We start from the raw sequence: 24,499 nt of genomic DNA, 5'->3' as shown, positions 1-24,499 counted from the left end.
CAATCCATCATTCTGTGGACAGTCTGTACCTTGGCGGTTCCTTGCGGCACCGGATGAAGTTGGCGGTGACTGTAATCTATATCAGTAACGTAATATAACCTTGCTTTGTCAATACGAAACAAGAACTAACCTACGGAGACTCTGATGAAATGTTTTTCTTAGACTTTGATTTCCGATAGATAAACTGACGAAGACAACTTATGAATATTCTGTTGGAGATTTCTACAACAGATAAGATGCGTCAATGATTGGAAAGACACAAGCACGCATTTCATGTTTGTTGACACGGAATGTTTACATTGATAGTGCTCACAGAGCTCAGAAGTTGGCTATTGATTATTAAACAAGATCATATCACAAATACGAAATTGCTTCTTAGTAGGCCATGTTCTGTGCATACAAGTAATAAGAACGTGATTTTAAGACTGAAACTCTCTGGATAGCCGACCGGACACGGGATCAAAATTATGGTTAAACTCCGTTAATAGTTCACTCAAGCAATTAGTGTATCTGGTCAAGGGGTATTGAGAGAGGATATGGCGATAGTATTACATGTTTAGGAGATCCGATATATATAGATATATATATATATATATATATATATATAGACCCACATCTCTCTCTCCCTCTCTCTCTCTCTCTCTCTCTATATCTCTCTCTCTCTCTCTCTCTCTCTCTCCCCTCTCTCTCCCCCTCTCTCTCCTCTCTCTCTCTCTCTCTCTCTCTCTCTCTCTCTCTCTCTCTCTCTCTCTCTCTCTCTCTCTCTCTCTTTCTTTCTCTCTCTGTTTTTGCGACAAACCCTTTATCGATTTAGGTTGCGAATTTATCATGACCATCTGTTTAAGCGTCACTATCAAATTAACACCAGGTGTTCACGAAAGGGTCATGGTATCCTGCCCCTCCGGTGGTACACCAAAACACATGTAAAGGCTAGGCTATTGTACATCAAACGTTGTGAAGTGTAAACAGAAAAATACTCGAGCTGCAGGAATTTTGCTTGACAGGTAAATTATTTTCAAACGCATCATATAACACTCACTCACTCATTCATACGTTTCAGTGTAACTACTTCATATATGCAACTGTACACTAAAACATATCTCTGCCACTGACACTCGGCGTTCTAACACCACTAACGATATTCTGACATAAACCTAGTCAAGAACACCAGGTGTCATTGAATGTATAACTGTGAGTACAAGGCCTTTCCACAAACATAATCCTTTCAAAAAATAAGACGTTACTTCTACTGGGATTTTTTATATTATGCACGATCAATAGCATCTCAAATTAAGCCGTGCTGCGCAGCCATCTGTTAACACCAGCGCGTTGTCAAGAAAACTAATGACATTTATATCAATTATGCAAAACGATCAATGATCTGTTTGCTTTCGTATATACTCCACCATAGGTTTACGTGACAGGCAAATGAGATTCTGAGTGGGAGTCCAAGCTATACCACAATTTATATTGAAATTACCATTCTACCGTGAGGGATTATGTCAAATATGGAACGAGAATTTGGAGTTAAAAAATGGGCATTATAGACATAACCATATGCTTTCCATTATAAGAAATGATAATAACTCCGTGGCAATCATAAGATTTCCACTTGTACTGTTTATATATTTTCTGTCTAATTCTGTGATATATAGGGGGCGGTATGGTAGCCTAATGGTTAAAGCGTTCGCTCGTCACATCGTCACACCGAATACCAGGATTCGATTGCCACATGGGTACAATGTGTGGAGACCATTTCTGGTGTCCACCGTGATATTGCTGGAATATTGCTACAAACAGCTTAAACCCATACTCACTCACTTACTCGATTACCACATGGGTACAATGTGTGAAGCCCATAGCTGGTATATTGCATTAAAATGGCGTAAAATCATACTCACTCAATCTTATGATTAATTCACTGCCAGACATCCATCCCATTTGTCAGACGTCTTCGTGCTTGTGATCTCGGTATTGTGCCCTACACTTAATGTGGTCATGCCAAATATAGATCTTCCAGACAAAGGTCTAGCGGTCTGTTCTATTGATGGTGAGAACAGATACGGTGGAGTCATATGGCCACATGGTCATAAGAGGATTGGTCATCAATTTTAAAGTATAGCATCGACTTATAAAAGCGTTCTGCTAGTCTCCCAAGTCCTAAAGAATAAATTAAAGCTTACTCAACTCTAGAATGATTTGGCAAGTCTACATTGCCTCAGATCCAGAAATTAAGGATCGTTCTAGGCTCCATTTGGATTTGTTTTGTTGATAAATATATTTTTATATGTTTTGTAATAAATATATTTTTAAAAGAGACAACTTTATTTCTGGAACTAAATCTCCATCTGGGATTCTGCAAGCAGTTCTGCTCATGGCGAATGCTTAAACTCCATTTATGTTTATAGATTTAGCCCACTGACCCACGACAGGAAAAGCATGGCTTACTGTCAGAGTGAACGCGATACATAGCCGAATGAGCCATCACATAGGCAAATATGCAGCTTATGGACTGATTCCTGGAGAAGGGCATCATGTATGTTTGTCTTGTGATATTCATGGCATCCTCACGTCAACTGGAACAACATACATTGCATGAGGAAGCACCATGTAACGTACAGCAATGTATCACTTATGGGAGGTGGTGAGCTTCACGATACAATCTGCTTTCAGGGTGGGTTGATGTTGGTGGTATTAAGTCAGAACAGGTCCTTGTGTTAACCTTTCAGAAGAAAAATATTCCTCTAATCTCTACAATCCTTCTCTGTCCATTAACACACACACTGACATCAGATAACACATGTTACACTAGTTAAAGTTGCTTGGCGGAGACAGACGTTGCTGATAAGAAAGAACAGGCTATTCGGATCTCAACACAGATTGTCTTTGGTAGAATCCTTACACGAATCTTGCGTGAGGGACACAGAGAAGCGCATATGTCACATGGGATCCACTGGGTGACTTAAGACTTGACGAGGGATAAGGATACATTTTAACCCAAATATTTTCATATTTCGCCATTTCAATATATTATTTAACACTGATATAGACATGTAGGCATTGATAGTGAACAGACTGATTGATGGACTGCTTACAAGCTGACGTACGAAAGAAAGTACACCTATGCTGCTTTGGGGTCATTTTAAACCACACAAACCAAAAACATAAAAACACCTTGAAAAGCGTTTTGATTGTGACTTATCAAACATACAAGTCACAAACATTGCGTCGTACCCAGAAGAATATGCTCTTCGTAAAATGCCAATATCCATGAAAAGTATTTTAATCCGACCACTGAAAATCAGAACACCACGTGTCTGCGGAAAGGGTAGCATGTCCTGCCCTGCCAGTAGCATAGGTCATTCATTCAATCTAGAAAAAGTAAATATTTATTGCCTGGTGGCTCACTCCTGTACTCCTGTCATGCAATGTACGTGCAATTTATTGGTTGACTTGCATCCACACCACGTTTGGTCATGTCAAGTATCGTATCATATCATATCATATCATGCATTGTGCCATACCACGCTCTAGCATATCACAAGACAATGTTCTTCCGAAACCAAGCAACGAACATGCCTGTGCATGTTAACGTTGTAAGACAATACAGGAGGCCGGCTCTAGCATGTAGTTTGAATTAACGGGCAAATCTTGTTTTGATTTCTCGCAGCCACAAAACAAATAAACGGCAACTGGTGGCAATAAATGTGTCCTTTGGTATCGCTTTCAAAATAAACCTTCAGACTCAGGCGATATTTGATGTGCAATCGCTGCTGCATCGGGAAGTCTTGAAAGAGAAAACCTTCCATGAGGGATGGAATTGGATCTTATGGAGGATGAGATGTCTTGTGATGTGATGTCCTCATCAGCGTGATTATCAAATATCTATCAACAAATTTTATTAGTTTTCGTTGGGTCAATTTACCTGCCTTTTACAGCCACTGCATAACAAGATACATGATTACTTTTGTTTGTTTTTTAGGGCAATGCAACAATATATTTTGACGAATATATACGCTGACAAAGCAATGTACGTCATTCCAGGCCCCGAGTCTCACACAATATTCTATTGCGTTTTCATGTGAACTGATAAGGCTTTTAACTGACGATGTTTATATTAGATCTTTAGTACAGACAACAATAAAAAGTGTAAAAGTGCAAGTTTCGAGTTCTCGTACTTATACCTAACTTGTCTTTGCCAAAGAAAAGTCTTCTTGTTTGTTGCTTCACGCCACAGAGTACAGAAGTTTTATACATTGAGTTGGCCCGATAACGATTGAATCCGGTATACCAGTGATTGATATTATGAACAAAGCCCCTGCCTTTTGATACGATATCCAATCATTCAAACAGGTCATCAAATGTAACAGTGAGTGAGTTTAGTTTTAGTAATATTCCAGCAATATCACGGCGGGGAAAACCAGAAATGGGCTTCAAACATTGTATCCATGTGGGGAATCGAACCCGGGTCTTCGGCGTGACGAGCGAACGCTTTAACCACTAGGCTACCCACCGCCCCTTCATCAAGTGTAACAGACCGACAAATTTGAACGTTTATCTTTAATAGGAATCCTTAATACACACATCACACACACACACACTCTCTTTCTCTCTCTCTCTCTCTCTCTCTCTCTCTCTCTCTCTCTCTCTCTCTCTCTCTCTCTCTCTCTCTCTCTCTCTCTCTCTCTCTCTCTCTCTCTCTCTCTCTCACACACACACACACACACACACATTTCTCTACTTATACGTATATGTTTTCTGGTCGCTACAGGGTATTCGGTAATTAGGAACTGTGTATCAGAATTTGACATTTGTAAATATAACTTCCTTGCCCACTATAAATAAACGCCGCCAATTTTGCCTCAGAAGCTTGAAGTATATCCGACGTATATGTTTACGACTTCCTCGAAAGAAAATGTGAGACGTCTTGCCTTTTTCTACTCGACAAACGGAGATTACAGAAGTCACTCCTTTGACAAACATCGTGTGCTTATACCATAAAACACATTCTGCAAGTCTCCAAGGACGTTTCACAAATTTTTGTGGAGTTCAGCAGGGCGACTAGATATGTCAGCCTCTATTAGGATTTAGTACCACTTTTGCCTTTATGTTCGTTGAGATAATATGCAATGTGAGTCGCGCTGAATATTCTGGGGCACATATGGAAAATATAAACATAAGTACGTATACACATGGTGAATGACATGATCTTCAAACGTAAATGTCAGGTGACATTATGTGATTGTCATGTGACCGAGAGAACATATGTTCCCTAAATATTTTTTTATTATATTCATTCTAGTTTAGTTGCTAAGTCTGGGATGTTTTGCAACACAATTTGTTACAGAAATATTGGAAAATGTTTTATGACCATTCTGCATGTCTTGAGTGAAATGTTTTATGATAAAGGTCTTCGTTCAGTCCTGTCGATGGAAATGAACATATATATGTCTTGTTGCCGGTAGTGCAGGACATGTTTACCGTTGTGCTAACCGTCATCGATTTTCTGTTATCGTGTCATGCAATTTTCACCGCTAAGTTGCTTTATACACTCAGTGGGATCTAGTGTCTGATCATCGAGACTGGTTCTCTGGCGATGACGTTTCTTACTGAACAAGATATTGAAAGGTTGAATCCTAGTAAACTGTTCCAATTTACTGGGCGATCTCATAAATTATGGTATGTAATCACATGTCAGCAATATTGATGCATACGTCACGATGCTTTATTAACCCATCCAATCTTCAGAGAACTCTTCAAGGCGTCGTTTGACAATACAGGGTGTTTTTCTAAGCACAAAGTACGGACTCTTAAGGGTTTCTTAACATCTACATGAGATGATGGTTTGCAGCATTAGTTCCAGGTTATTCTTTGATATCATTATGTGTACATCATATGTAACATGTCGTATTTACTTAAAGGTATAACTACGGGCGATGGGGTAGCCTAGAGGTTAACGTCACGCTGAAGACCCGGGTTCCATTCCCTACATGGCTACAATGTGTGATGCCAATTTCTGGTGTACCCTGACGTGATATTACGGGATTATTTCTATTGAATATTGCGTAACACTAAACTCACTCACTTACCAAAGATATAACTGAAAATAAGTTTGACTTCAAAAACCATGTAACACTATTGCTTGATCAAAGCAGTTCATATGTGTAGTGCATAGCGATATATAATAATATTCATCTACCAATAGCATATTTACATATCTTAAATATGATCTCATCGTCTTCCTTAATACCCATGAATATGCTACATAAATGATAAAGCAACTTTGTACTCTGCCCATGATAATGTCAAAGCTCTCCGCTAATGATGTTTTAATATCGACATCCTTGGCAAAATATGCGCTTATCAATTTTACAGAGGAAAACCTAAAGGTATCCTGCATCACATGGCTTACCAGCGTGTTCCATTTTCGTTATAGTCTCAGTAATTATGCTTTCAAATATTCTGATAAAAAACGACATTAGAAGCTTTTTTCTACGGAGCACGAGAACTAATAATGTCTCCTCTCCATTAAGATGTTATTTCAAAGGCGTCTTTTTAGCATCCGTGTAACCTGCAGATATGACTTTCTTCCAGAGAATAACACCGCCGTAATATAATATCCTGTAGAACTAATTCAATGAGTCCTCGTAATGACCATCGAAGGCAGCGCACGGGCATGCTGGAATTTGAAAAGCAGTGCCTTGGTTCAGAGGGATGAAATGATACTTATCATACTAATACCGCGCAGCCATTTAGGAACATGCTTTCGCTACGATTATTTAAAGATCATCACATGACCTCTTGTTTCAAGGTTGAGACCCCTTTAAAAGTTCATAAGTCAGATTTTGGAGCTTTTTCAAATTAAACGCATCACTGACCAAAACAATGCTGGGTGCACTCCCCATTTGGGCTTGTACTTCACGTTCCCGTGAGGGTGATTTTCAGGTAATTGACTTGCCTTTGTGAGTGTTTGTGACGGGTGCCACCTATGGGGCTGAATGATGTATTTGGCATCTGGCCTCGTGTAGATTTTATGGATTCTGGATTCGTACAGGTATTTTATTGTTATGAAAAACGTTGTTCTTGTCTTAGTTCTTGGTAATTACCTCGAACTCTTTTAGCCATCCTCTATGTCCCACGGTGTCGAGAGGATGACGTTTCTTACAATTCAGCGTCTCAGCGTGTGAACATGAAGGATGGCTCTCGTAAATGGAAGTCGCCCTATACAATTTGAGTGAAGGCATGAACTTATCAGGACTGGGATTGTTGCATGTCGCCACTCTGACGTTATCTGAGGCCCAGCATTAACTTTACAGGCCCTGTCTGTCAGTTACGCATGTTGTCAACTTTAACAAAGCTTTATTCCTTCAAACACTCGGACTCTCTATTGACCGTTCTTGCTCTAACAGATAGACTAGACAGGATACGTCAATTTAAGTGATATTGATAGTCTCATACAATCCACAACAATTCCTTGTCTCCTCCATCTCATCCGCTGATTGGCTGTCATGGTGACTGTCTGAGGCGCTTCTCTCTCGCAGCAGGGGAGATAATCGGAATCGCACCAAGCCTTTGCGACACGGACAGATAGTGCTTGCAAAGCCGGAAGGAAATCCGACTTTAGTATCATTAGCTTTTGAGTGGATTCTACAGTTTATAACGGTGTAAACATTGAGATTATGGAATGAGTGAGTAAGGTTTGATTTGACACCGTTTTAACGTATTTAGGTCCTGCAACAGGGGTCGGAGGGGTAGCCCTAATGACTAAAGCGTCCGCTCGTCACGCTGAAGACCTGGGTTTGATTCCCCACATGGACACAATGTGTGAAGCCCATTTCTGGTGACCTGTGAAGATCCGGGTTAGAATTGATTTTCAGTAACCGTAAGTGCTTGTCGTAAGAGGCGACTAACGGGATCAGGTGATCAGGCTCGCTGACTTTGTTGACACATCTTATTGTATCTCAATTGCGTAGGTCGATGCTCATACTGTGACATATCACTGGACTACATGGTCCAGACTCGATTATTTACAGACCGCCACCATATAACTTGAATATTGTTGGATGCGGCGTAAAAATAAACTCGCTCACTCATTGCTGGTGTGTCCCACCGTGATATTGCTGGAATATTGCTAAAAGCGGCGTAAAACCATACTCACTCACTCACCTGTAACATGTGTGTCAACATGGTGATATGCTTCAAGGTCCCTTCAACTTGATACGTCCGGATTTGACTGTATTGGGTAATGGCTCCCGCAGCGAATTGACGAATTCCTCCCTTAATTGACTGCCGTAAAGAATGATTACTGTAGCTGAGTTGACAGATGATCCAAGTAGGTGACTTGTTGATGAATGAGTCCTACTCATGTAGTTAACTGTGTTGACGAACTGTTCCTGTAGTTGACTGTGTTGACGAACTACTCCTATAGTTGACTCTTTTGACGGAACTGTTCCTGTAGTTGACTGTGTTGACGGAACTGCTCCTGTAGTTGACTGTGTTGACGGAACTGCTCCTGTAGTTGACTCTGTTGACGAACTGTTCCTGTAGTTGACTCTGTTGACGAACTGTTCCTGTAGTTGACTGTGTTGATGAACTGTTCCTGTAGTTGACTGTGTTGACGGAACTGTTCCTGTAGTTGACTGTGTTGACGGAACTGTTCCTGTAGTTGACTGTGTTGACGAACTGCTCCTGTAGTTGACTGTGTTGACGAACTGTTCCTGTAGTTGACTGTGTTGACGGAACTGTTCCTGTAGTTAACTGTGTTGACGGAACTGCTCCTGTAGTTGACTGTGTTGACGGAACTGCTCCTGTAGTTGACTCTGTTGACGAACTGTTCCTGTAGTTGACTCTGTTGACGAAACTGTTCCTGTTCCTGTAGTTGACTCTGTAGTTGACGGAACTGTTCCTGTAGTTGACTGTGTTGATGAACTGCTCCTGTAGTTGACTGTGTTGACGGAACTGTTCCTGTAGTTGACTCTGTTGACGAACTGTTCCTGTAGTTGAACTGTGTTGACGAACTGTTCCTGTAGTTGACTGTGTTGACGGAACTGTTCCTGTAGTTGACTGTGTTGACGGAACTGTTCCTGTAGTTGACTGTGTTGACGGAACTGTTCCTGTAGTTGACTGTGTTGACGAACTGTTCCTGTAGTTGACTGTGTTGATGAACTGCTCCTGTAGTTGACTCTGTTGACAGAACTGTTCCTGTAGTTGACTCTGTTGACGAACTGTCCCTGTAGTTGACTGTGTTGACGGAACTGTTCCTGTAGTTGACTCTGTTGACGAACTGTTCCTGTAGTTGACTGTGTTGACGAACTGTTCCTGTAGTTAACTGTGTTGATGAACTGCTTCTGTAGTTGACTGTGTTGACGGAACTGTTCCTGTAGTTGACTCTGTTGACGAACTGTTCCTGTAGTTAACTGTGTTGATGAACTGCTCCTGTAGTTGACTGTTGTGACGGAACTGTTCCTGTAGTTGACTGTGTTGACGAACTGTTCCTGTAGTTGACTCTGTGACGGAACTGTTCCTGTAGTTGACTGTGTTGATGAACTGCTCCTGTAGTTGACTGTGTTCGCGAACTGCTCTTGTAGCTGACTCTGTTGATGACCTGCTCCTGTAAATAAATGTGTATGGATTGGTACCTGGCGAGGTACAGATGAGATAATATTGTCTGTCTGACTTAAGCATGTAGCTTAATGTTCACGGCGAAAGGTATGATGATCTTTTAACAAGTTAATCATCATTATCAGGTAAGCAGAGAGCTGGTGATAGAATTGTCAAAGTTATTGCTCAGAACACCGACAAGTATGTGGCAAAAAAAGACACCTCTCTTGAAAACAGACATCAATGAGGTTAAATGGTTTTCACAAATCCACTTCTCCAAAAAGAACTTCTTCAGAGCTTATTGAATCATCTTACCTGTCAGAGATAAGTACTAAATCGTTCTAGGAAAATAATTAGCATTTGCTTCACAATATGCCTATCCATTGCAGCTGTGTGTCAATCGTCTTTTTGATACAATGCATACAGGTGTGGAATGTTCAAATGAACAACGAACGCTGACACATATTTTGTTATCATTGCATTTCAGTTTCGTTGTTATCACTGCATTGAGGCTTTGTTGTTTTCTGTGCATTGAAGTTTCTTGCTATTGCATTTAGGTATTGTTATCATTGCATTTAGGTTCTGTTATCATCGCATTTTGTTGTTATCGTTGCAATGGGGTTTGTTGTTATCATTGCATTGAGGTTTTGACGCATTCGTCGCATTGAGGTTTTGTTGCAATCATTGCATTGAGATTTTGTTATTATCATTGCAATGAAGTGTTGATTTATCAGCTCTAAAAAGAAGAGTTTAGGGAAAGCATACACGGTTTGATTGCGAACTGGATCAAAGAAAACTGAGGTTTGTTTCTCATGATGAGCCATCAAGAGCTTGACATCAAGAAGGGAAAGTATTTAACGTCGATGTTGCAATAGGCATACGTCAAATAAGAAAATGATCAACGTCAAATGAGAAACTCTCAAGAAAGAGAAAAGTAGGCTCAATTCTCTCGAAGTCGAATGTGATATCGTAAAGGAGACCAACATGTCAAATATCGGTTTTTTTCTTGCCGCAGGATAATGGCATCAGATAAGATCACGACAGATGCCAACGATACCTAGTTTAACCCTCGTTATCTTCAGATTCCACTGCCATCTATATAGTGCGTTTAGAGAAGGCTGCGATAGATTCCTTGAACACATAATGAAATGGAAGCGTAGTTTGGGAGTCAGTTTGTTGAAGGAGTCATTTTTGACGTAATGATCTCAGCATATTGTCTGTCCTTTAGATTAAGTGGCACAAATTCTGTGTAGGTGCAGTGATCGGATATGTCACTTTCAGATTTTGAGAAATGTTATAAAGTGTCACCTTCAGATCCTGCTGAATTATGTCTAGTTTGTTCTCGTCCATTGTGTCGCTTCTACAGAATGCTGTTACATTCTGTTGTTGTGTTAAAGTGCATCATGTTAAAGCGTGAATGAATTCGTGTTACACGATGATAGGAAGATAAGAGTTCACACGAAGTTGGAGAAATGGTGGAACTGTACAATCACTAAGATGGAGATATTGCTTTATCGATTCAGGTCTTGTGCCAGGTGAACAAGGTATTCTTAAGAAAAATGCGCCTTTAGTTTAAGACTATATTTTTACTTTAAAGTACATCCCACACGGTTTCATGTCAACCCACACTATTGTTCTGGATTTAGCTAATGGTTCAAATATGGACTACTCTTTCTGGAAAAATAGTAACCTGAGCATCAAAGACCTTAGTTGACTCATAAAGCTGTGCTTCGGGAGGTAGAAGGCTGTTTCGTATCTCCTTCGTGTGCACACTTGCTGTGAACAGGCCTACACTTCAAATGTGGTGTACATTGTCAGTTTAAAGGTGTACAAACAATGGCTGACGTATATGGTGTGTGTTCCCCACGTCTTAAACCTATGCAGATGGCTTGGGATACGTGTTTGGGTTAACCATGAAAACAGTGGGTTCTTTTGGTCTTGTGTGTCCTTGGTCTTACCTCTGTACGCACACAATCTAAACTTAAGTAAGACTGAAAACTATGCACAAATGAGAAACTCGTCCCAGATCAGCATGTGATTGAGATCAAATCTGCACGAAATACTTCAGTCGTTATGTTCTCTGTGAGTCAAAAGAGCAGACGATCACAGCAGGAACACACGCTGGGTATTATAGACGTTGCATCACAGGTGGCGTGAAAGAGACGTTATATGATAACATGTCTCACAGCATTAAGTAGACGTAAGTGATTCACCACGTCCTATTCAGATACCAATATCCTGACAACCTTGTTTCTTTTGACAACTGTTGCAGGAAATAGTAGCAAATGTTACGGAGAAACGTTTTTAATTAAAATTGTTTGCGTTCTGTCAATTCTTGCCTGAGTGAGTGTGTCTAGGGGGATTTGCTTCTTAAACTGCGCAATGGTATTTGAGTACGCTAGGACTGTTTATTAGGTATTAGTCTTCGCTAAAACAAGCAGCATATATTATTATTTTTATCATTATTATAGGATATTTATATAGCGCACATATCCACGCACTAGTGCATGCTCAAGGCGCTGGTATTTTTTCCCTCGATCATTGGATGTCAATCTCAACGGCACATCGCATTATCAATCTCAACTCCCTGGGGAGTATACACATACATGTATACATAAGCACGCAGACAAATTGAGGAGCAAGCTATCAGTTTGTTAGTTTGGTATGCACAAACCCATTACACATGGAACTTCCAATCTACGCACTTGAGTGTTCTTTGCCTCAATTATACTAATGAAGAGCAGGATACATTTCACGAGACACATACCCGAGCTATATAAGCGAGCCATGTTTGTAAAAAGTAGTTCTTAAATGTACACTGTTACTAACAGTCAAAACATCACTGTACCTTCAATGTGCACAGACACACACACCTGCATACGTGCACACTCTCACACATTCAGACACACGTGCATGTGCTACGCTATGATCTTGCAATGATGTGTTATTTTTAAACGTCACGAATAATATATAGCCTCATCTGATTATGTGTACAACTTGTTGTTCACATGGGCATCTGAACCACAAAGGAAGCATCTTAGTGTAAATGTACACCTAGACACTCATTAGCTGCTGCTGGTAATGTAGACAAATGGCACCAACTAACATGCTTGGAACAAGATCCTGCAGATCGATATGTAGATCTGAAACAAACACTGTCGTATTGTCAACATTAGTTGCTCTAAGGTGTCACGTGGTCCTGTACTCGGTTGTTGGCTTAGATCCTGTATCACGTGCGTCACGATATCTCACTGGGCACGTGCCTGGGAAATGTGCTTATTTTTTGTCCAGGTGTAAAATGGGTACCCGGTAGAAATAGAAGGTAATGTGCCGTCTCAGAAGGCGCCTGATTGTGAAAATCGAGTGTTCTCTGATTCACTTACCGGGGTAATACTGTTTAAGCATGATCCCTGTGTGTGGAAGATGGAGCGGTATAGGTATATTCATTTATAATTATGTCGGGGCGGTGGGGTAGCCTTGAGGTGAAAGCGTTCGCTTGTCACGCCGAAGGCCCGGTTTCGTTTCCCCACATGGGTACACTGTGTAAGCCAATCTCCGGTGTCACCCGCAGTGATATTGCTGGAATATTGCTAAAAGAAGGAGTAAAACTAAAGTCACTCACTATGTCGCTATGCATGTCTGTGAGTGAGTGAGTGGGCTTAGTTTTACGCCGCTCGCAGCAATATTCCAGATATATGGCGGCGGTCTGTAAATAATCGAGTCTGGACCAGATAATCCAGTGATCAACAGCATGAGCATCGATCTGCGCAATTGGGAACCGATGACATGTGTCAACCAAGTCAGCGAGTCTGACCACCCGATCCCGTTGGTCGCCTCTTACGACAAGCATGGGTTTACAACAAGGTTCACGGGTTGCATGTCAGGAGGTCATATTACAGCTGTATGTATATTCCAGCTCTATGACGGCGATCTGTATTGATCAAGTCTGGACCAGACAATCGCTTCCCAACAGCCCATTTCTGGTGTCCCCCGCCGCGGCGTAAAAAGCGGCGTAAAACTTAACTCACTCACTACTGAAGGTCACGTCAGATTAACAATTAAGTTCTTCCTCCGAAACATCACGGGGGAGTAAGCAAGACATTAGAGAATGACTCTGAAAAACGATTACACGAGGGAAACAAATATGTCTATTTAATTATCCCTTTTATCTATCATCACGGTTTAATGATGGGACATTAACCGCGTCCCCGTGGACTCAACACAATGCTGTAATATCTTTAATGGACTTGTATTGACAGTCTCAACGGATGCCCTAAACGTTCCGTCAATGTTGCACGTCAAGGGAATGGAGTATCTGATGCCGTTGACAGTCGTCAATAGTTCCATTGATCTCCGTCCCTCATACTGTTTACGCGTCTGGAATCTGCTTCTGGAATCGAAAGGAAAAGACACTTAGTGCCTCGGAAAAAGATTGCCCTTCGGATCTGAAGAAATATGGAGACATATGTGCAGCAAATCCCATAATTGTAACACTAAAACGTGAATGCTTAGAAATGGTCCATTAATCTCTCTTCATGTGTATGGTTAGCAATGGAAACCGTGGCGTAATAGTTGGTTGGCACTGATAAGGTAATCATTCCATCGTTGTCCCAAGCCTATCAGACAAACCACTGTGCTTTGTCACCGTGACAATATTGATGGGGGGGTTATTGTAATGACGGGCCTTGATTGTCCAGACCCGATCTTGATTGATGAAACATTACTGGAGGCTAGACGGGAGAAATATGCTTCATGCTCTTTAAACTACCATCAAAGATACTGTCGCTGTGAATCAAAATACGGATATGTACCCAGATTAGGGTAAATGTGTTATGTTGGAATAATTGCCTCCTGTGGCCTGATAGTCTTTCAGACTGAAAACGTTCGACGAAGGTTAAGCGGAGGACCATTATTTCTGACCTTTGTGTTGAGTAATGCTGTGGTTCATCCGACAGGTTGCTCGACCTTGTTGCTGCACGGCGCCCTAGACATAAGCAATTGAGTCCCAGGGATCATCTCGGCTATTGTCACGATATGCGTAATAGAGATGTTTATGTGGACTTTGTGATGTGTTTTTATGCTGCCGTTTCAAAGATATATATTGATGATGTTCACCAGATCCAGCTTGATGTACTGCGTTACTACTTTGTTAAATGCATTCGTCGGAATTGGAATATTACTTTTCAATATCTACTTCGAATCGTCATACTGACGGTGGATAGAACTTATGTCAGAGAACTTTCAGCGGGTTGGGTGCTGATGCCTCCATTACAGTATTTAACTTACATAACGGGGTGCGAACTTGATCTACGAATACAGCTCTCGGAGCTAGAGATGCGAACCCGCAACGGCTAAGATATATAACTCTTCAAAGGGAGTGAGTGAGTGAGTTTAGTTTTACGCCGCTTTTAGCAATATTTCAGCAATATCACGGCGGGGGACATCAGAAATGGGCTTCACACATTGTACCCATGTGGGGAATCGACCCCTTGTCTTCAGCATGACGAGCGAACGCTTTAACCACTAGGCTACCCCACAGCCCCAACTCTTCAAAGGTAATTATTTATTTAGTTGCTTGTTACATTATCTGAAATCAAAGCTAAGGAAGGACATTAATTTGTACAAACGACAAAACATATTTATTCATTTGACTGTTGAGACATGTCGAGGTATATCTATTAAACAACACGCTTTGACGCGAACCACAGCGGATCAGGTTTTACTCATCTTACACAATGCCGGATTTGATTGTCCACGGTGCCTGAAACCCAAAGTTGTAACAACTGTGGAAAGCTTGTCAGGAAGTTTAAATAAGCGATAGACTTATACCATTACCGGTATGGGAAAGACTTTGAGAGTTTTGTAACTGGTAGAAAACACTTGATTTCAATGGGTATAACATCCAAACCCAGGTTAAGGTCTGGCCTGCTATATGCATTACATGTAAGATACATACCATGAAGAAAGTTGCCGAAGAGGCGGAGATAGTAATTACTTTCCAGATGAGTGTGTGAGAAGAATGTGTTTATTTGGGTTTCTAGAGATTACAAACAACCTGGATTGGTACAAGATGTCCATTCCGCATGTATAACTATAATTATTGTGTGAAACCGGCCATTATACAAAAGAATGGCACGCTGCACTGAACATTTGTATCATAAGCAGGGGTTTGAGATTATGAAAGCATTACAAAATGATTTATGACGAAACGTCCGCACCACATGGCCCTTGAATTTGACGTCGACATTTGTTTCGTCCTTTTGCCATTAACGATTAATCATGCTAACATATATGTCGCGGCATATTAAGTAGGGAAATATTCATAAACATAATACGTAAAGGATCCCCGTCCTGGTTTGATGAAAAACTTGTCCAGTACACGTACTTGGGGTCATATCCTTCAGTTTGTTTTAAACTGCCTTTGTAGCTGAATCACAGAGGCTGTGGTAGAATTGGTCTTCTGCAGCCCATGTTGTAAGAGTTTTGATCATATCATTAAGTTAGTAAACGCGCCAGGAATTGGTATTTAAGCAAGTAAAAGCTCATCGTAAATTTCGTGGGAGTCATAAATTATTCTTATTTCATAAATCATTGTTATACCGCCTTGACCTGTCTCTCGTTAACACCTCCCCCCACCCCCCCCGAAACACACACACACTCACTTCTCACTCTCTCCACCTCTCTTTCCTTGTTCTCTCTACCTCCTTCCCACTCTCACTCTCTTCGTGGTTGTTAATCTCATCTTGTCTCTCTCTCTCTCTCTCTCTCTCTCTCTCTCTCTCTCTCTCTCTCTCTCTCTCTCTCTCAGTCATTCAAGGGGTATTGAGAGATATATGGCGATAGTATTCCATGTTTAGGAGATCCGATATATATATATATATACTCTCTCTCTCTCTCTCTCTCTCTCTCTCTCTCTCTCTCTCTCTCACTCTAACAACACAACTTTCTCTCTCTACTCACTCTCTCTCTCATCTCTCCGTGGTTGTTAATCTCAACTCCCCTTCTCTCTCTCTCTCTATCTCTCTCTCACTCACTCACTCTCCGTGGTTGTTAATGTCCCCTCTCTCTCTCTCTCTCTCTCTCTCTCTCTCTCTCTCTCTCTCTCTCTCTCTCTCTAACACACTCTCTAACGCTCTCTCTCTCTCTCTAACACTCTTTCTCTCTCTAACACTCTCTCCGTGGTTGTTAATCTCAACTCCCTTTCTCTCTCTCTCTCTCTCTCTCTCTCCCCCTTCTCTCTCTCTCTCCTCTCTCACCCTCGTTAATCAATCAGCTATTTCTTTGTGTCTGCCAGTTCAGCTGCACAGTGAGGCAGGCAGGACTAGTGAAGGCAGCAGGAGTACGGAGATTAGACAACCTGGCAATACGACCTGTGTCACCGTTGCATCATTAAGCGCCCCTACCACTGATTAGTCGACTCCCCGATGTGCACATGCTCACCTGGGTAGATCTTCTGACGTCATTGAACCGGTAACGCCTCCGTAAACATGTCTACCACAAGCTGCTAGTTCCGACATAGTTCGTGTCGGCGTGCGCTGGTAATGGATGGCTTTACCATGTACAACTCCTGACAGATCACCAAGAGAGGTCCCCCTTAAAGTGTAAAATGAATAACATTGTAATAACAATATGATGAATATTACGTTTCTATATACAAGTTCCTGAAACAAACCAAATCTGTGAGTCAATCATTATTAAGTCTCATTAAGGTGAAAACATCCCTAATCGCAAACGAATTGCACTCATTTTTGGGGCTTTAGAACATAATGTTATACAGAACTGTGCAGACGGGATGTACATTTCACTGTAACTGTATTGTTAAACCATGATTCCGTACTGAAGTTAACCATGATCTTTGCTCTCTGTCTCAACTGCCGCTATATTATTTCGGCACCTGCTGGATTGTCTTTGCATTGTGGTATGTACCGATGGGTGAACTTGATTTGGCTTGGTTTGGTCAACGCCACATCAGTGGCACCATCGATTCACCTTTGTGACGACGACCTGTAAGTTATCCAATCTGGACCAGAACGTCCAGTGACTGACCATGTGCATCGATCTCCATAGGTGAGGCTCGATGCCATACTTAAGGGCTAAAAGACAACTTTGATACCCATGTCAAACACATCACCATCGAATAACTATTTGATGTTTGTTACATTTTAAGCTTAAATCAAACATAAGTAAATTTGTTCTTTTGCTCTGATTGTTGTATGTATTGTACCCGATATCAGGGGTAGATCTAACAGTTATGTGTTAACTGGTAGAAGCCCCACTTGGTTGAAATTCAGTGAAAAGCTATTAATATCAGCCGTCGTTGAGTGACTTTTGCTCTGGAACCTTTGCTTCAGGAAAGTCTGATGAGACGGGTTCCGCGATCAAACGGGTCACAAAGGCCTGCTTAACAGACTTAATAACCAGTTCAAGTAATTTCATCATGGTCGAGACCAATCTGTACCGGCCAAATATATTGCTTCTCTTTGGTGGTACTTGAAGGAGTGTGGCTATTCATATGACTACCCGGGGGCTCCTGCTTCAGTTAGGACTTAATTACTCGCCCCGTAAGCTGGAGACCATGACATCAAAACCAACAGCTCCAGGTGAACATCCTTTCTTGGATAATGTTCTGTGGTGATGAGAGTCTCTGTATCTGGTATGACATGTAGCCTTGGGTAGGCTTGTGTCTCCTTATGTCATTAGAATGCTCCACCGCAAGTGGTCTATAGTTTTGGTGCCATAGGGATGTTTGACAAGTCAATAAATCAGAGACGGGGGTTGCGAAGAACCAAATCAGCACTTTGTGTATAAAGTTCTGTGTGTTGGTTGTTGGACGCAGTGTTTCTCAGTTGGGTGTGAATAATCGTGTGTGAGACCGGCAAACCAGTGGTTGATATAGTGAGCAAATGAACGATTTATTTGTCGACAAGCTATAGTGTTATTGCCCTTTTCTGACTAAGGACTCTTCAGGTGAATTCGGATGTGATTATTATTTGAGATCTTAATGTGTTTTAAAACAGAAATCTGCCAAAATCTTCGTAGTAAAGGTAAATCACACAGACACACACCACCCCGCGCACGCACGTACACATACACGCACGCACACACACATACCAACAGACACTGATATACGCACACACACATTCACACATAAACGCACGCAGGCTAATTCGCAGGCACTAGCACGCACACCAACATATGTACGCTTACTCACACATACGCACTTACACCAACATACGCGTACACACACACACACACACACACACACACACACACACACACAGAGACAGGCACATATGAGAAAAACCTGATTACATCATGACCATCATGGCATTCCCTATGTATTTATACATATTGTGTGAGGGATTGGTATTAAAACAGAACTCAGCTATTTCTGAGACAGTTGTTTCATCAACAGAATATATATTTTCATGAAACAAGACGTAAGACACAAATTCCTAACTGATATGCATTGCAATCGTTAAATTTGTCAAGACACCCGAAAGCCTCTGCAGCAGTTGGATGTGACTTGTCGAGACACGTATCACTTTCACCAAATACCGAGAGTAACGGAGATTTTCAACGACTTAACGGCAATTCACTGTATAGATATTTTCCGATCAGAATAACTAACAGAATTATGTCTGCATTTCTGGAACCGGGCAGCGATTGCATTCAAACTTGTTTCCTAATAGTAAGCAGGTTGTTGACACGGGCAAAAACGCCTTTTGTAATCAAAATGTCTCTGTTGATGAATGGCCACAGCGATCCCAGTCTGAGATTCGCTAGGCTGTTTATCTTTTTACGAACCGATTGAATTAAAATGTAAAGATTGATTCGACGTACATGGCTCGAGGAAATCTCGAGAGACATCTTAATGCATCGAGTTAAAACGGTCAATACCAAGGCAGGAACTAGCTCTCTCTTGGCGTATCTATACAATCGGAAACAGTAATGATTTGTGCATTTTACTGGGAACTCTCTGTGTATCTCTACATGATTTATCATCCTTGATATGGATTTAGTATAAATGCGGGAATAAATGAGGCTGTATTTCTTTCAGATAAACTAACTGTGTAGTTTGATTGATTGTTTCAGGCATTTTGGCCGCAGGCCTAGAGATTAATGGGCCCTAAAATGGGCCATTGGTCTAAGTCTATGTGACAATATGTAAAACTGGCCAAAATGATGTCCTTTACGAAAATATTGACCGGCGTACCATGATATATCTTCCTGTGGCCTGCGAATAATTTAATTAACTTATATTGTGATTTATTGTAATATTTAAGGTATGTGAATTGTTTAAGAATTGTTCTGAGGCTATAAATCTGATATTGTTTTCATCATATGGCGTCAATTCAGTAAGAAGGAAAGAGAAACTTTTCCTCTAGATCTTGAAGCGATCCTTTAATGGAGGTCTGCCATAATGATGTTGTTTCGGTTGGAGCTATGTGTTTACGACGCGAGAGCAATTCTACATGGATTAATTAAATAGGGCTTTTTTATAAGAATTGATATAAGAGAGCGGGCTTAGAGAGGACAATGGTTGTTTATACGAATCGTATATATTGTAATGTGCGCATGAGCTACGCAAGCTATGCCTTTACTGGTGAAGTTGATGACTCGTTTCTGAAATTTCCCAACGATGAAGTCTCAAGCGTATTTTCGTCCTCAACATTTATCACACTGCAATGGACGTTCAAAACAGTCTTGAAGAAATCCATCCATATCACCTTCCCTTTGGCGTCCCATATTCCCCAAAGACGCATTCTTACTTCAAAGGGGAAATTCAGACATCTTTATACGAGGAAAGCCTCATCTGTCTGGCAACCCGACATGCACTGCTCCTTCCGGTGCCTCGCTTTGACATATTCTGTGGCTACAACTGCGTCACCGCTGTGCTGTTTGGGAATGAGTGACGGGATGATGAACAGGGCTAATGTACGTCCTCCATCTTAAAGGAGGTCAGTCACACGAAAGAGACAAACGATGACTGAAATACGCTGGAGAAATTGCTTGTGTTGACCGTTGTAAAGCAACCATGCCCACGAAACCTTATTGTTGTATTTTTGGCAGACAGAAAGTCCTTCAGTTTATTCACTCACTGAATACCGGCAGGTTGCCTTGACACAGCAAGGTATACACAGCTATGTGTACGCTTTCCGCTTTTTCTGAGGATCAAATCTGGCTGACGCGCTTCTTGTCACTGGTAGCAGCGGTAGCCAAAGACATCCACTGAAGTAATCGAACCTGCTTGGCAGACTGTCGGTATCAACAGGACCATTTGGTAATCACAACTAAAAGGTAGACAGCAAGCGTACATTGGATTTTAGTAGTTAGTTGATATAATTGTTTAACGCCGCAATCAGCAATATTCTAGCTATATGGCGGCGGTCTGTAAATAATCAAGTCTGGACCAGACAATCTAGTGATTAACATCATGAGCTTCGATCTGCTCAATTGGGATACGATGTGTCAACCAAGTCAGTGAGCCTGACTACCCGATCCTGCCGCCTATTACGACAAGCTGAAGACCAATTCTAACCCGGATCTTCACGGGTGGATCAATAGTTAAACAACTAGTCATGAATAGAAAAGGAATTCAATATGAAGTTCTGGAGGTCCTCCAGCGTTTCGGAGTCGTTCAATGGCGTCCTTTAATACGTAATATCCCATTCGTCCATTCCAACTCCTTTCTCTTAAATATGAAACTGTACCACAACAACTGGTAACGTGTCTGCAAATGCTTCTGGAACGCATCAAAATAGCATTCCATCATTTAATAGATGAATAAAAGTGCATGTTCTCAAAAAGTTCCTTTTCTGTAAATCCATTCGTGGTTGTAGATTGCTTGTGACGCGTGGCTGGCATTAAACATGTAAAGCACCCTGTACGCTGAACCTTTCATCCTTTGCGTTTTTGTATACGTCTCCTTTGCTTCAACAGACTTGAATGACACGAGCAATATTGCTAAGTACATATTTCTTAGTTGTCACAGTATCAGTTTTCTGGTCCATCAGTGGTTGGGACATCAATAGACAACGAGGCTAATATGGACAAAAGTGCCTTCAGGTCAATACTGCATCTTTATGATGGGATAAATAATTCATACTTGAAACCGACAAAGAGATTTACTTCTAAAATAAGCAATGTAACCAAATGACATTGGAAGGAGTGTTTTACCCTCAGACTTCCTCCATATTGAAGATGCTCTGTGGAAGAAGATTTCAAACAATCAGCTTGGGTAATAAGATGCCATATGCCATCGACGTGGACGTGTGTCATGAATCGTCACCTTTTCTGGCCATTAACAGAAAAGCTTTGTTGTTTTGGGATTCTTTGTTTGTATTTTTGTTTTGTATTTGCGTTTTTGGTTTGTTTTTTATGTTGTTGTTTTTTGGGGGTGGGGTTGTATTTGTTGGGTTGGGGTTATCTTTTTTTGGGGGGGTGGTCTTTGTTTATGTTTTGTTTTGTTTGGGTTTTTGGGGTGGTTTTTTTGGTTTTGGTTATATTTTATTTTATTTTTTTTTTTTGGGGGGGGGGATCTTTCGTATTCTTGGATTTGTTCTTATTGATGGCTGAATATTTCAGCAATGTGAATAGTCGAGCCTTGGTCAGGAAATCCAGTGGTTGATATGAGCGGAGATCTTTGCTGTAGGGGTACCATGACATGCAATCCAACCACGTCGCCCGAGTCACTCTGTCAACAATGAACCATCTACCTTCTTTAACACTACAATACGTCTTCCTTACCACTGTCCCTGCTGTAACAACCAGATATTCTACCCCTTAATTCCACTAAATATATCCATAACGACGATGATGACGCGACCACAATAACAAGAACATGGTTACCATCAGCAGCAATCATAAATGTCCACATTCATAATTTATTATCGCCATCACCTTCACAATAACCACGACTTAGGCATATCATACCATCACCACGTTATCTTTGTGAATACATCAATTGGATGCCAAACAGGGAGAAGCAAAGATTGAACACAAACGAGTTCTGCAGACACAAACTAAAGGACCTGCAATTGTTTATGTTTGCGTCTTGACAGGAAGAAACAACAGATAGTTTTTTATTCACGCACAGCATGGCACATTTTCTCTGTTTGCTTTAAACTGATCACGTCTATAAATGTATATTATGGAAAGTAGTTCCTTTACTCCTTTACTTGATATTGCATCTTTGCTCAGTGCTGTTGTTTTTGAAATTCTGCAGCGGATATAAGACAGAACTTCACAGAATCTTCAACAGAGGTATAAAAACGATCCCGGTACTGCTGTCGACAGTTGAATGGAAGGGTGATAAAGCACACCAAAGCGCCTAAAAACAAAAGAAAACACGCCATAAACAAGTCACGCATATCGAGCACGTATTTCACTTAGTCTTGGCACTCAGCAGGAGGAATAGGGACCATTCGGGGCCACTTCGGCCACAATTACAGCTGCGTCGGTGTCTGTGTTCATGCCATCCGGAAGTGTCATTCGGAACAACATCGACTATATTCGTCCTTCTTGTAGATAGTTGGGTATCTCGTTATGGCATCTCCTGTGGATGAAGATTGTTCTGTCTACATGATAGCTGTCTATTTCTTTTCACGAAGTAATTTTCCAACTGAAGAAGAATGGAATTGGAAGATGGGAGTATTTAGGATTTTTTCTCCCCTTTCAATCAATGCCACGTTACGGTCTTGCAAGAAAGCTGTGTAAATAAGACGTGGGGTTCTTTTTTATCTACCTTCCGTCTGTGGCAGATAACGTATGAGGTTGTAATGCACTTTGCGCTTCTTAATGTCACTACTTGTGAAGAGCTCTCTATAAACGGAAATCACACATAAATCATATGTCACAACATATGTTGCCAGGAGTTTGGTACAGGCGGGTTCCATCAGTGAATAAATTGGAATATTAATATCAATATTAATATCCGGGGAATATCCTACTTTCCTTTCTCCTTGTATGTATTCTTTCCACACTGCTGCGCCTGCGATGACTATCTATGGCTGAGATGACAAAGAGCCAGAACAATGTAGGATAATGGCTGGATCATATCGATGTAAGTGTATTTCAGGTTAGAGCTGTAACCAGCCAGTTTACGTATAATTACATCTGGCCATGGGCTTCATATATACTGAGAGAAACAAATAAAGGAAAATTCAAGCGTTTCTATAATATTTTCCAGTTTTCATCACCTGCTTTGAATAGCTCTGTTGGAGGAAATCTGCCAGTTTACGTATAATTACATCTGGCCATGGGCTTCATATATACTGAGAGAAACAAATAAAGGAAAATTCAAGCGCTTCTATGATATTTTCCAGTTTTCATCACCAGCTTTGAATAGCTCTGTTGGAGGAAATCTGAGAATAAATAAAGGAACACCGCCATGAAGTGGTGTTCCTTTATTTGTTTCCCTCAGTATATTATGGGCCATCGTTGGCTATAACGTAACATATGAGGCGACATACCTATTCCTACAATCATGATTGTAGAAATAGGTATGTGAAAGCATACAGACAGCAGTATCCATTGTGTACCGTCTATACAAGCATATGTTGACGGTTCATATATCATAGTGATGGAGCCAGCTGGAGCATGAGTGGTAGTAATGAAGACCTCCCATAGCGACTAATGAATATAATAATAATGAATGAATAAGGATAATTACATTCGATGTTTATGTACATCTATGTAACATCAGCAGTCATAGTAGCACATGCTGTAGTTTAGAAAATATAAACACATATTAAATGCCAGATTTAGTGGCTATATACGCATGCATTAAATATCCGCTTGCGGCTTTAATGCGCGTAATCGTTTAGCCCCACATTCCATAGCCGGGTGACCCTATTGACTGTGAAATGTATCAGCGTTTCAATAATAAATGCATATG

The 24,499-nt window shown here is 41.0% G+C and overlaps 1 protein-coding gene and 1 long non-coding RNA gene across 2 annotated transcripts in view; one reads left to right on the top strand and one right to left on the bottom strand.

Moving 5' to 3' along the window:
• The window catches only part of LOC124256936 (CUGBP Elav-like family member 2), a 230,882-nt gene that overhangs the window by 94,430 nt on the left and 111,953 nt on the right, over nt 1-24,499 (top strand).
• Nucleotides 23,762-24,002, bottom strand: LOC124256938. Its single transcript, XR_006893135.1, has 2 exons — nt 23,938-24,002; nt 23,762-23,801 (listed from the first exon to the last, which is right to left on the bottom strand). It is a non-coding gene; the product is annotated as an uncharacterized LOC124256938 (long non-coding RNA).

Source organism: Haliotis rubra, unplaced genomic scaffold, assembly GCF_003918875.1.
Source record: "Haliotis rubra isolate DU_JTF1 unplaced genomic scaffold, ASM391887v1 Scf644, whole genome shotgun sequence".
In the NCBI taxonomy this organism is placed as follows: domain Eukaryota; kingdom Metazoa; phylum Mollusca; class Gastropoda; order Lepetellida; family Haliotidae; genus Haliotis; species Haliotis rubra.
This window is presented reverse-complemented; position numbering and strand designations above follow the sequence as displayed.